Here is a 15,737-nt window from a genome sequence, read left to right on the forward strand (position 1 = left end):
AATCGGATTTTAGTATTAAAATAATGCTGTAAATACTAAAAATATAGTTTCTATTCAATATATTTATAATTATAATATAATATAATTTTAGAACTCCATTAAATTTGTATCTCTGAAATCGCAAGTGTATGGTCCCTAAGCAAGACGTAATGGTCCCATAACAATGAAACGCCAAAAATGACGGAGTCATTAAATAGGACGCGTGTGAACATCTGGAAAACGATATGTATGACTTTCTAGACTATGCAGACTTTTCTTGTAGCTGGTATACCGATCCGTTGTTTTTCGGTTTGTCAATTAGGATATTGGATAATGGATAATATATAGTTAATATATTACGGAGTACTAAACATATCTGATAAAAAATAAAATATTTTGGTTACCGAAGAAATAATACTTCAATGCAAGACAGTAAGAGAAATTATACTTATCTACAATAACTAAATATTGCCATTTAAAAAGTAGTTTTTCATATTAGTATAATGGAGTAATATAATATAATATAATATAATATAATATAATATAATATAATATAATGTCACAAAACTTCACATATGTTTTTTTTATCATACTCCGTTGTAACTTAGGGTGCGTTTGTTTGTTTTTTAATGGAATGGTTCAGCACTGAATGCTGAACTGTTTAGCATTCAGTCAGAGGCGACTTTAGGTATTGAGGAGTGGGGTCCTGTGACACCACTAGTTTTTCGAAATTTATTACAAAATTTTTATTTTTTTTTTGTATAGGACACCACTAAATATGATAATGAGACCCCATAAATTTTTAGAGATTATAGTTTAATGGTTTGGACCACTAAAGTGTTTGAAATTAACCCACTTATTATTTTATAGTATGAGATATTGAATATATTAGATATAAAAATAAACAAACTCTTGTTCGATTTCAATTCTAATTCTTTTTTACTTCCTTCTAAATTACTATATCTTACAGTTTTATCTTCAATCCTTCATTCTGGGAATGTAAATGGATTAGATATGGATCGGGTGAAGGTATGAGATCATATTCATATTCATATCCATTTAGTTATTGTTTATTCATATCCATATCTAGTTAAATTTAATTCATCAATCTATATCTATATATCCAGCGGATTAATGGATATCCATTGAATATTTAAAAAATCTTATAATATTTTTAAATATATAGTGAAAACAAAAAAAGTAATATAACATGAGATAATTTAAAAAATTTCACCAGAATGTGTAATGTTTTGTCTAAAAGTGACATAATTTGTTAAATTTACTATAAAAAATATATTATGACAAATTATGTGTAATTTTTGTGTTGAGATATACATGTTTTATTGTGAGTACTTATAAATTCTGTGACAACTCGGAAATTTCCAACCAAATTTTAAACTTTATCTTTATATTATTCTGACACGATAAGCAAAGTTTGTTAAGTTAAATCTCAAGAATTTTAAACTGTGTTCATACATTCATTATAACCTCGACCAAATTTCGACGATTCACGAACCGTTATATATAAATAGATATGTATATATATGTATATATATATTATAACTTGAAAATATTAATAAAGTATTAAACGTATAATACTTTACACGAACGTATTTGTTTCAATATGTTTATCGATGGAATTAGAAGATAATATCAAATGATTGATTTATCAGATACATTGTGATATGATTACGGGTCCATGTTATGAGGTCCACTGTGATTTAAGAAATCTATTCTTTTTGACAACATTTGGAAAATGGTAAAGTGATTTATAAGTAAGAACGTGGAGTGTAAATAACTTAGATGTTGGATATCGACAAGTTAAGTAACTCGACATTTTTTCATTAAGTTGATTTCATACGTTTATTTAACCTTTGGACTTTATCCCATGCTTCACCAACAGACTGTAATTTAAAAACTTGAAACCTATTATGAATATATATGATTCTACTTTTCTAAAACGTTTTATGATATAACGATTTCCATTATTTTAACCTTTAAACAAAATGATTCTTAAATATATTTAGTTTTGGAAAATAAAATTATCATATTTATTTGATTTAGTTTCAAACGTACAAAAACGTTTTCGGTTTAAAAAGAACTTTATTATTAAAACTTATATAACTTTTATAAATATCTAGAACCACTTTTGACAACCCATTACTTAACCAGTATGATAAAGATAACGATATTTATATTTTATTTTATTAAATATATATAATGATTTAAATTAATATTATATATATTTATACGCGTATTATACGTACATAGTTTTATACTTTTACTATACTTAAACTTTACCTTTACTTTATTTTTACTTTACTTTAACTTTAATAATTCATACTTTAATAATTCACTTTAATAATTCATACTTTAATAATTCACTTTAATAATTCATACTTTAATAATTCATACTTTAATAATTCACTTTAATAATTCAAAAATCTATTATAGAATTCAATAGGTTTCATTATTTCATAGAAACTTAAAAATATTTTTCTCTAAACTCTCTCAATCGATTTACATATATATATATATATATATTTACTCCGTATTATTTCAAGATATTATTAGTATACATAAAATATTACGACGGAGTGCTGTCCGAGTGATTTCGAAATTGTTTTTCGAGCGGAATAGAGCTAAGGAAATTATGGCTTATAGCTATGTAGGTTATGGGTATGGTTCGGGAGTATTGCTCGTGAGTCAAACTAGTGTTTATCATCCCCGTTGCGTCTACGTACTTTTTCTGCAATATTGAATCTCAATATTGATACGTGAGCACTCATAACTTAACTTTTATATATTATTAGTGTATCCCTGACTAGTGCTCGAGTATATATAGGATTATGCATGCTTGTATTTTTGATATTGTCGTTAGATAGGTTATGTTGAATCCTAAATTAGATACATATGCTACTGAGATAATGAAAGGACCCGTTCATATACATTATAAACGATTCACAATAGTTGATTACATCGCGAGGTATTTGACCTCTATATGATACGTTTTACAAACATTGCATTCGTTTTTAAAAGACAAATTTTCTTTACATAAAAAATTGACGGCATGCATACCATTTCATATTACATCCAACTATAATTGACTTAATATTAATCTTGATGAACTCAACGACTCGAATGTAACGTCTTTCAAAGTATGTCACGAATGACTCCAAGTAATATCCTTAAAATGAGCTAATGCACAGTGGAAGATTTCTTTAATACCTGAGAATAAACATGCTTTAAAGTGTCAACCAAAAGGTTGGTGAGTTCATTAGTTTATCATAATCAATCATTTCCGTAATAGTAATAGACCACAAGATTTCAGTTTCCATAAATATTCGTACACTCGCAAGTGTATAAAAGTATTCTATAAGTTGTTGAGCGCTTCGGTAACCATACTTAACAATTTAGTGGCATATTCCCTTTATTATGAAATCTCCCTACACTGTACCAAGTGTAGTAAAAACGAAGTACTATGCAACCGTTTACGATACTAGAGCGACTAGCCCGGTTGGGGTTGAAAACTTATTTTGAAATCGTCTGAATATAACTCCGTCGTAGTATTTTATATATACTAATAATATCTTGAAATAATACTAAGTAAATATATATATGTAATTCGATTGAGAGAGTTTAGAGAAATATATTTTCAAGTTTCTATGAAATAATGAAACCTATTGAATTCTATTTATAATAGATTTTTGAATTATTAAATTGAATTATTAAAGTGAATTATTAAAGTTAAAGTAAAGTAAAAGTAAAGTAAAGGTAAAGTTAAAGTATAGTAAAAGTATAAAACTATGTACGTATAATACGCGTATTAATTTAAATCGTTATATATATTTAATAAAATAAAATATAAATATCGTTATCTTTATCATACTGGTTAAGTAATGAGTTGTCAAAAGTGATTCTAGATATTTATCAAAGTTATATACGTTTTAATAATAAAGTTCTTTTTAAACTGAAAACGTTTTTGTACGCTTGAAACTAAATCGAGTACTTATAAATTTGGTTTTCCAAAATTAATTATATTCCAAATCATCCTTTAAAAAGGTTTTATCTATATCGTAAAATGTTTTCAATATTATGAAAACTAATCATTATCTTACCAAAAGACACGAGATAATCATTGTAAACCATGCATTGAAAGTTAAGCATGAATCTCCACTAACTTTTATCTAATTCTCGTTAATGACACTTTTGTTCTTACTTGTAAATCACATTACCAAATATTCCGAATACCGTTAAAAAGAAATGATTTCTCAAATCAACGTGGACCTCATAACAGAGACTCGTAATCATAATTCAATGTATCTGATAATTTAATCATATGATATTATCTTTTAATTCCATCGATAAACATATTGAAATAAATACTTTTATGTAAAGTATTTTATATCTAATACTTTGTTAATGTTTTCAATTAATAAGTATATATTATATATACATATCAGTATACACATAAATGTTCGTGAATCGTTGAGCATAGACAAAGAGTAATTGATTACATGAATATAGATTTCAAAACTTTCGAGACTCAATATTACAGATTTTGTTTATCGTGTCAGAAACATATAAAGATTAAAGTTTAAATTTGATCGGAAATTTCCGGGTCATCACAGATAAGGTATATGATATGCATGTCGTTGGAAAGCTAGCGAAAAATTAAGAACTTTTCATTTAGATATCGAATGATTTCGATGAACGGATTAAATGATATCGTCAATTGAATTATCTATAATTTTAAAAGTATTATTGTTAAAATAATTATTATTATCGTTATCGTTATCGTTATCGTTAACGTTATCGTCGTTATTATCATTATTATCAATATTATTATTATTATTATTATTATTATTATTATTATTAATATTTTTAAAATAGTTAATATTTTTATCAAAACTATCATTTTATTATTTTTATCGTCATTATTATTATTTAAAGTATCATTAATATTAAAACCATCATTTTTATTAAAATTATCATTTTTAATAGAAATATCATTGTTATTATAAGATATCATTATTATTATCATCTTAGTATTATTAATTATCATTTTAATAGAACTATTATCTTTATAAAATATTATTATTATCACTGTTAATATTAAAAAGTATCGTTATTATTATTAAGATTATCATGATTAGAGTTATCATCTTATCATAATTAATATCCTCTTTAATAAATATAAATAATATTATTATTATTAGTAGAATAATAATAATTATTAATATTACAAAATAATACAACTTTTACTTATTATTGTTATTATTGATATTATTTTATCAAATAAATATGTGGTACAAATATATTTTTTACCACACGTAATATAGTTACATTAATAATACATATCACTATATTTTTACGATATTAAGTGAACTTTATAAATTTTACTACTTAAGATATATAAAATATATTTTATCATATATAAACGTTGATATAATTTTTTTTAATAAATGACTTCTATTATTTACCATAATAAAATCTAATAAATATATTTAAATATATAAAACGATTACATTTAAGTTATATAATAAACGTGTATAAATTTTGGAAATCATTTTGAGTCAAATTGACTTTTGTTAACTTTTGCATGATAATCTCGAGCATTAGGATTGTGATACACTATGACTTGACCTAAATTGTTAGATAGATATTGACCATTATATAAATATATATATATATATATACTTAATATAGGTTCGTGAATCCGAGGCCAACCCTGTACTTATCCAGTATCGTCATATGTATTTTTACTACAAAATACAGTATTGTGAGTTTCATTTGCTCCCTTTTTAAATGCTTTTGCAATATATATTTTTGGGACTGAGAATACATGCACTGCTTTTATAAATATTTTACGAAATAGACACAAGTAATCGAAACTACATTCTATGGTTGGATTATCGAATCGAATATCACCCTTTTTAGTCTGGTAATCTAAGAATTAGGGAACAGAAACCCTAATTGACATGAATCCTAAAGATAAATCTATTGGGCCTAACAAACCCCATCCAGGTTATGGATGCTTTAGTACTTCGATTTTATCATGTCTGATGAGAGTCCCGGAATGATGGGGATATTCTAGACGCGTTCTGTTAATGTCGGTTACCAGGTGTTCACCATATGAATGATTTTTATCTCTATGTAGTTTATGCGAAATGCCTGATATGAGATGGATTTTTAATTCGCGGGTTACGCGTGTTATTTTGTACTCGGGTTACGTGTACAATTATATATCTGGAAATCTCGTGGTCTATTAAAATGATGAAAAATGATTGTTTATGATAAAATAATGAACTCACCAACCTTTTGGTTGACACTTTAAAGCATGTTTATTCTCAGGTATTAAAGAAATCTTCCGTTGTACATTAGCTCATTTTACGGATATTAATTGGAGTCATTCATGGCATATTTTGAAAGACGTTGCGTTCGAGTCGTTGAGTTCATCAAGATTATTGTTAAGTCAATTATAGTTGAATATATTATGAAATGATATGCATACTGTCAACGTTCGGTGTAAAGAAAGTTTGTCTTTTAAAAACGAATGCAATGTTTGTAAAATGTATCATATAGAGGTCAAATACCTCACGATGTAATCAACTATTGTGAATCAGGAGTATCAACCACATAAGTTAAATAAAACATAGGTATCAAGTACGCAAAAAAAAAAAAAAAAATAGGTGTTGTCATGATAAATGAAGCGACCCGTCCTAATCCATAAGGACGAATACGATAACATATGATTACATCGCGAGGTATTTGACCTCTATATGATACATTTTACAAACATTGCATTTGTTTTTAAAGACAAACTTTTATCACATCGAAAGTTGACAGGCATGCATACCATTTCATAATATATCCAACTATAATTGACTTAATAATAATCTTGATGAACTCAACGACTCGAATGCAACGTCTTTTGAAATATGTCATGAATGAATCCAAGTAATATCTCTAAAATGAGCAAATGCACAGCGGAAGATTTCTTTCATACCTGAGAATAAACATGCTTTAAAGTGTCAACCAAAAGGTTGGTGAGTTCATTAGTTTATCGTAATCAATCATTGCGATAAATAATTTGGGATAAATAAATTGTAATCAGTTAGCTATGAAAAATTAGCTAGGATTTTGTTAGCGTGGATTCTTAACAAAATTTCTCATAGTTAATTTGTTTGTTTCTAACAAATTTTAATTTTTTTTTCCAATGTTTTCTTTATTGTGCCACTTGTTGGATTCTGATAGGTCGAAATCCAAATATGAAATTGAATGAAAATGTTTATTCTACAGTGGACGGATACGTATAACTGTGGATGTAAATAGGATAGTAAATGACTGTTTAATCAGATTCGAAGAATGTACAATGTAACTTATTAATGTGAAATCTAAATATTCCTCAGGTATTACCTACCCATTAAAAGATTTTCATCATTAACAGTTTGTTCGAAAGAATTTTTAATTACAACCTTTATGAAAACATATATACATATATATTTTCTTCAGATGTAATCATGGATTTAATGAGTCAATATGATATTAAACTCATTTGATTTACCGTTAGAACAAGAATATATAATCTCTAGAACATTAGAGATTACATAATCGTCATGTCGTACGAAGATAAATGATGTAGAACGTCATGTAGAACGATGATTATGCTCGAGGTACAGATTGTGATGTTGAGGCGTGTGTTGTTGTGGTTTGTGTTGTTGCTGGTGGTACTGTTGATGTCGTTGATGTTGCTGAAGCTGGTACGTTTTGCACCATATTTTCCAAGGCTACAACTCGGGCGCGAAACTCGTTGACTTTATTACTCCGGGATGATTGTCGGTAGGAATGAACGAATGAATAAGGTTTAGAATCTGACTTATATAATCGTGGCGAGATACTCCGAAAATGAGTGAGAAAATGGTATTACGAATAGGTTCGCCGGTAAGTGCTTCAGGTTCTTCGCCAAGAGGTGATTTCGGTTGATGGAAAGGACCGCCTTCTTCTTGTCTCCATTGATTAAGTTGACTATGAACCCATTCCCAATTCATTCAGAATTGATGATGACTGATCGGTTGATCCATTCCGGTCTCACTGCTTTCGGAGTTTGAGTGGAAATTCATATCGGAATAGCTGTCGGAATCCGAGGGATTTGAACTAGTTGCGAGTTCCATCTCGTACGATAGAGTAAAGGATTTTTCGATATGAAATAATTTTCGAATATTGGATGATATTCTAACTATATAGAATATCTATATATATAGTACTAAAGATTTCGTAGACTACGGGGCATATGTCAGGCAAGTCTACAGTAACAGATGCGCTAAGATATGAATTATCAGATACGCTAAGTTATGAATTTTGTCTATACACTATTCATGCAGTCAATGCAGTAAAACGTGTCTAGACTAAGAATGATAAGCAGGTAATTTCCTAAAGATGATAAGCAGGTAATTTTCGACACGAAATGATAAGCAAAACTTTTGACATGCAGACACGGTCGAAGTCCAGACTCATTAATGCATCCTAACAATTACTAGTTAGACACACTAATGCAAGACCTGGTTCGCTAAGACCACCGCTCTGATACCACATGAAGCGACCCGTCCTAATCCATAAGGACGAATACAATAACATATGATTACATCGCGAGGTATTTGACCTCTATATGATACGTTTTACAAACATTGCATTCGTTTTTAAAGACAAACTTTCATCACATCGAAAGTTGACAGGCATGCATACCATTTCATAATATATCCAACTATAATTGACTTAATAATAATCTTGATGAACTCAACGACTCGAATGCAACGTCTTTTGAAATATGTCATGAATGACTCCAAGTAATATCTCTAAAATGAGCAAATGCACAGCGGAAGATTTCTTTCATACCTGAGAATAAACATGCTTTAAAGTGTCAACCAAAAGGTTGGTGATTTCATTAGTTTATCGTAATCAATCATTTCAATATTTTAATAGACCACAAGATTTCATATTTCAATTTCTCATAAACATTATCTCATATCAGGCATTTCGCAAACTGCATAGAGATAAAAATCATTCATATGGTGAACACCTGGTAACTGACCTTAACAAGATGCATATAGAATATCCCCATCATTCCGGGACTCCCTTCGGACATGATAGATTCGAAGTACTAAAGCATCCGGTACTTTGGATGGGGCTTGTTGAGCCCAATAGATCTATCTTTAGGATTCACGTCAATTAGGGTGTCTGTTCCCTAATTCTTAGATTACCATACTAAAAAGGGGCATATTCGGTTTAATAATCCAGCCATAGTATGTAGTTTTAAGTACTTGTGTCTATTTCGTAAAATATTTATAAAAGCAGCACATGTATTCTCAGTCCCAAAAATATATATTGCAAAAGTATTTAAAAAGGGAGCAAATGAAACTCACGATATGATATTTTGTAGTAAAAATATGCATACGACGGAACTGAACAATGCAGGGTTGGCCTTGGATTCACGAACCTATATCATTTGTACATCTATCAATATACATAATAGTAATCGAACAAATATACATATAAATTTATTAGTTATATCCTTTTTATATTAATAGTATATATGTGTTTCATATATTCATTTTATATATAAAAATATTAGTTTTTGTTATGTTATGTGTATTAAATATATCATTCGTATATTAATAATAGAAGTTATAATAATACCAAAAATGATGTTATTAGTGGTAAAAATGATTATAATACTTAATATTATTAATAAGATAATAACGTTAAGGATTCTATTATTGATAATAATAATAATAATGTTATTACTGATAACAAATGTAAAAATATTAATTTTACTGTAAATGATAGTTATGATACTTATTTTGGTAATTACATAATAATAATACTCGTGATAATATAAATAATAATACTTAGGTTAATATTAGAAATTCTATTATTTACAAAAAAAGATACTATTACTAATATTTACGAAAATGATAATAATTTGTACTATTTTCATAATGATGATAATAATAACCTTTTTTATCATAATGATAATAATGTTAAATTTATAAAATTTATAATAATAATATCATAAGTAATATATAATCATAATAATAGATATAATACTAATAATTATGATAATAAATACAATAACAATAATGATACTTATAATAATAATTGTAATACTAATAATTGCTACGATACTAGTAATTATAATAATACTAATGCTAAATATAATAGTAATAATCAAAATCATATTAATAATAATGTTAATAATTATAACATTAATCATTATAACAATAATAATAATAATAATAATAATAATAATAATAATAATAATAATAATAATAATAATAATAATAATAATAATAATAATAATAATAATAATAATAATAAAATGAAGTGTATACCCTTTAGAAAGCCATTTTAAAAAGAATTACCCGAGACCAGACTCGAACCCGCGACCTCTCGCTCACCCGACACATACCCAAACCATTCACTCTGCTGCTACTTTTCTGTTTAGACTCCCACCCATTTTCATTTAACCTGAATTATTGTTTCTCCTTTTTCTTCTTCATCGTAACAGACCCAGGATCAAAACCAGTTATCAATGATTCCAATATTTAGTTTTAGGATATAAAATAGATGTAAGAACAATTACTGATTAATCACATTAATTTTAAAACAGAAAAACAAATTAAAAGGAAGCTGTAACAGGTACTGAAGGTGTCGTATGAGCACCAAATCCAATTTGAAATTTTTGAAAGTTTTAGACTATACATATAATATGAAAAAGGTTTCAATCCATTCATATAAACTTTATAGATTATCAATTTAACAGAAAACATCAAAACCATTTCGAATTTTTCTATGAACAATTCCTTTGACTTTTCGTTTTTAAACTTTGACTCGACAATTAACGATTAATACGATAATTTGAAACTTGTAAATTTCCAGATAGTTTGATTAATAGATTCTAAACACGACTACATTTCTACATTTTTAAAATTTATTCAATTTCGTTATATTGAATATCACAGTTAATAAAACTATGAACATCAAATCAAATTTTAATTTTATGAACGTTTTAGATTAACATTCCAACATGAAAAAGGCTTTAAATCAATGTTATAAACTTTATGAATCCTCAAATAAACTTAAAACATAAAGATGAATTCGAATTTTACCATGAACAATCCAGTTGACTTTTTGAGATTAAACTTTGACTTGAAAATTCTTGATCAATAGTAAGAATTGAGAATTGAAACGTTCCAGATAGTTTGAATACAAGATTTCTAACATCTTTTCATTAATAGATTTTGGAAATTGTTTTAAATTCGAGCTTTTTGAAAAATAAGAACAAGAACAGGGCAGTCGTGCAGGTTCTTCAAATTTTCATTTGGTTTATCTGTTTTTAACTCAGATTGCAGTAGTATAAGATTATATAAAGCCTAACAGATATAAGTACAACTGGATTATCTCAATTAACATTTGTATTATAGTTAATTTGGCTAGACAAAGAAAAAATTCTGTCAGAAAGAAAATAAGAAAAGTAAGATTGATTCTCAAGAGAATTTGTTTGGTTATATGACTAATTGTAATTGGTCGTACCAGTTTGTAGATAATAAATGATTTATAAAACAGTTGATAATGATAGGAACTGATTTTTAATTCTCTTAGGATGAATTACGTGATTATTTTTATTTATAAATGTATATAATTGTATTTATATAAATATAAATCAGTATATGTGTTTTTATATATGTAAATCTGTATTTTATATATATCTATAAGTATTTATATAAATCTGTTTTTATATTTGATTATAATTCATAAACTTTAATATTTATAATGTTATTAATAATAAAATACTAATACTAATAATAACTATAATAAATTTACTAATACAAATTTTGAAATACTAATAATAATAATAAAGATAATATTAATGATAGTAATATCAATAATAATAATAATTGTGTTAATAATAATTATAAATAATAGTGATATTAAGAATCACAAAATTGATAAATTTTAATAAGTTTACTAATAACAATCATAGTAAAACAATAACAATAATATGTTTATTAATACTAATAATAATACTACTTATCATAATATTGTTAATAATAATAATATTAATAATTTTGATAATATAATAACTTATATCAAATATATAAGGAATCATAATAACATTAATTATACAAATTTTAATATCTAATATTAATGAAACAGATAATAATAATAACAATAAAATTAATAATGATAATAATACTAATGTTAATAATAATACTTGTACATGTCAAATTTCATATATACTTTTTATAATAATAATGATAATGATAATGAAATTAATGATAACAAATTTAATATTACAAATATTTTACTATCAATTATATAACTTATTGAATCTTTAATATTTACAATATATATAATATTACTTATCTATAGAATTTGTTTATACATATATATTTACATTTTTATTTACACACAATTGTTCGTGAATCGTCGAGCACAGTCAAAGGGTAATTGATTACATAAATAAAATTCCGAAATTTTTGAGACTCAACATTTCAGACTTTGCTTATCGTGTCAAAATTATATAAAGATAAAGTTTAAATTTGTTCAGAAATTTCCGGGTCGTCACAGTACCTACCCGTTAAAGAAATTTTGTCCCGAAATTTGAGTGAGGTCATCATGGCTAACAATAAAAATGTTTTCATGGCAAATATTATTTGATAAGATAGAATTTTATCACCATTGAGTAGTACCGATAAAACAATTCGATTATTCGAAGCGTACGAGTGAAGTTACCACGAAGTAGTGAAATGAGGAAATAAAGATTCGTCTTAACTATTGACGTAGTCACTGTTAAATTCCGGAATTCAGAGGATTTAGAGATAATCTTCGAAATTTATATAAGATTTGATTCTTCGGTAATTCAGGAAATTAGGATCTCTCTAATTCAATGCAGAGATCCTCCTTGATTTCCTTATCAGATATTTCACTATAAATTAACTTCTTCCGTTTCATTACTTTTACCACTCCTATGCTCAATTTTCGAATTCAAAAGATTGTGAAAATGCTTAATTCAGTTCTAATCCTTGATATTTTCCTAATTATCATTTCTGTCATCAATTTTTTTTTTTTCAATCTTTCACCAGAAAAATCCGTTTACTTTTACTATTACCTTAGGGGTGATACTTCTCTTAATTCTACCGTGTCTTTATATTACTATTCGTATTAATATTCACGGTTTGTAACCTCCGTGTTGTTATTGGGCTTTATATTTCCTCTTATATTTTGGAGGTCTTTGCCTTTTTATTCTCTTCTCGACCTCTAGTAAAGCGAGTAATGGTCCAGAATTCGTAGTTATGAAATTCGGAATGAACATAGTTAATGTTCTAAGAAAGAAATTGTAATAGCACGATCTTGATTTGTTAAATTACCAGAATTCAAGAGAGAAGATAGAACTATTAAGAAGATATGTTCTTGATATGTTTGGAGATTAGGTAGAATGTAAGATTCGTGTAACATGGCACATGATGACGTTATGGTCTGTGAATCATCATGTTTCATTAGAAACTCAACATGACTTACTGTAATATAATCACGTTAATCAAGTGTCATTATACTATACTAACTAATGCTTTAGTTCCCAACACTACTTCAAAAACATTCATAGTTTAAACTCGAAAGTTTACAGAATATAAAAACTAACAGTTTCTTATATGATGTAACACTGATAGCGCGAAGAGATTAATGATTTCAGATAAGAATAGTTATGAAATTATCTTCAGAAATATGGAGGATATTTATAATGAAAGATACGATAATATCTTGGAATGTTAGAATCAAATTGTGATGAAGAAATTCATTCACGATGATTTAGAGCGGTTAAGGAGCAAGGTATTCGCTAAAGATTTTATCAGAAACATAATCATCTGGATTCTTTATGTACAAGTTTAGTCCTTGTGATTTGTTCAGAGTCTCCTTTATGGTTTACTCACTTTGTTATTATCAAACTTTTGACTGTTAAGGCAGTTGAAATGTCCCGTTCTTATTAATTAAAAACGTTCCATATTAATTGATTTCGTTGCAAGGTTTTGACCTCTATATGAGACGTTTTTCAAAGACTTCATTCATTTTAAAACAAACCATAACCTTTATTTCATCAATAAAGGTTTAAAAAGCTTTACATAGATTATCAAATAATGATAATCTAAAATATCCTGTTTACACACGACTATTACATAATGGTTTACAATACAAATATGTTACAACGAAATAAGTTTCTTGAATGCAGTTTTTACACAATATCATACAAGCATAGACTCCAAATCTTGTCCTTATTTAAGTATGCGACAGCGGAAGCTCTTAATAATCACCTGAGAATAAACATGCTTAAAACGTCAACAAAAATATTGGTGAGTTATAGGTTTAACCTATATATATCAAATCGTAACAATAGACCACAAGATTTCATATTTCAATATACATCCCGTACATAGAGATAAAAATCATTCATATGGTGAACACTTGGTAACCGACATTAACAAGATGCATATATAAGAATATCCCCATCATTCCGGGACACCCTTCGGATATGATATAAATTTCGAAGTACTAAAGCATCCGGTACTTTGGATGGGGTTTGTTAGGCCCAATAGATCTATCTTTAGAATTCGCGTCAATTAGGGTGTCTGTTCCCTAATTCTTAGATTACCAGACTTATTAAAAAGGGGCATATTCGATTTTGATAATTCAACCATAGAATGTAGTTTCACGTACTTGTGTCTATTTTGTAAATCATTTATAAAACCTGCATGTATTCTCATCCCAAAAATATTAGATTTTAAAAGTGGGACTATAACTCACTTTCACAGATTTTTACTTCGTCGGGAAGTAAGACTTGGCCACTGGTCGATTCACGAACCTATAACAAATATTGTAACGACCCGCACTTTTTCGATCATTCTATACTTATAAGATTAATATTTACATAAATTAAACCTTGCCAACATGATAAGCAATCCAAATTGTTGAGATTTATGTTTCCGAAAAGAGTTTTACATAACGTTTGACCGTCTAGTTTGACCGATGATATCACGAACTATACAATATATGATAATTATACGTTTGTGTATATATATGTATATATACATATTTAACATGATTAAAGAATGTTTTAATACCTCATTTTATATTAATAACAACAAGTTATATGTGTATTTTGAAACTACTAACTTAAGTTTTCAAAACGATAACAATACGTAACGTTATTTGACATATATACTTAAGACTTATAATGTTATACATATATTGTATAAGTAATGTATTTAATTACTTTTAAAGAACTTAAATACATAAAACCATATAAGTGTATTCACAAAAGATAGCTATATTTGAATCCTCATTTCATTTTTCACAAAATTTCTATACGTATACCTAGAGTATTTGTACTCGTATCATACCTAGCTCCTATACGTATTTACTAATAGTAAATACACATCAAAATCACCACCTAACCAGCCATTATTCATGCCCTTAGAGCTAGGTAATCACTTTTGGATGATTACTTGACTAATTAACAAAATTACAAACTAAAAATCTTATCATGTATTACATGATACACGTTTTTTTTAGGTTATAAGTATCACCATTTCTAGTTCATTTTCTAACCTCATTTTTAGTTAAACACACACTCTTTCACAACCCTTAAAACCCTTAATCAATTCAGCAAAGTTTCCAAGAAGATCTAGCTTCAAAAACCATAC

This window comes from Rutidosis leptorrhynchoides, chromosome 1, assembly GCF_046630445.1.
Source record: "Rutidosis leptorrhynchoides isolate AG116_Rl617_1_P2 chromosome 1, CSIRO_AGI_Rlap_v1, whole genome shotgun sequence".
Lineage (NCBI taxonomy): Eukaryota > Viridiplantae > Streptophyta > Magnoliopsida > Asterales > Asteraceae > Rutidosis > Rutidosis leptorrhynchoides.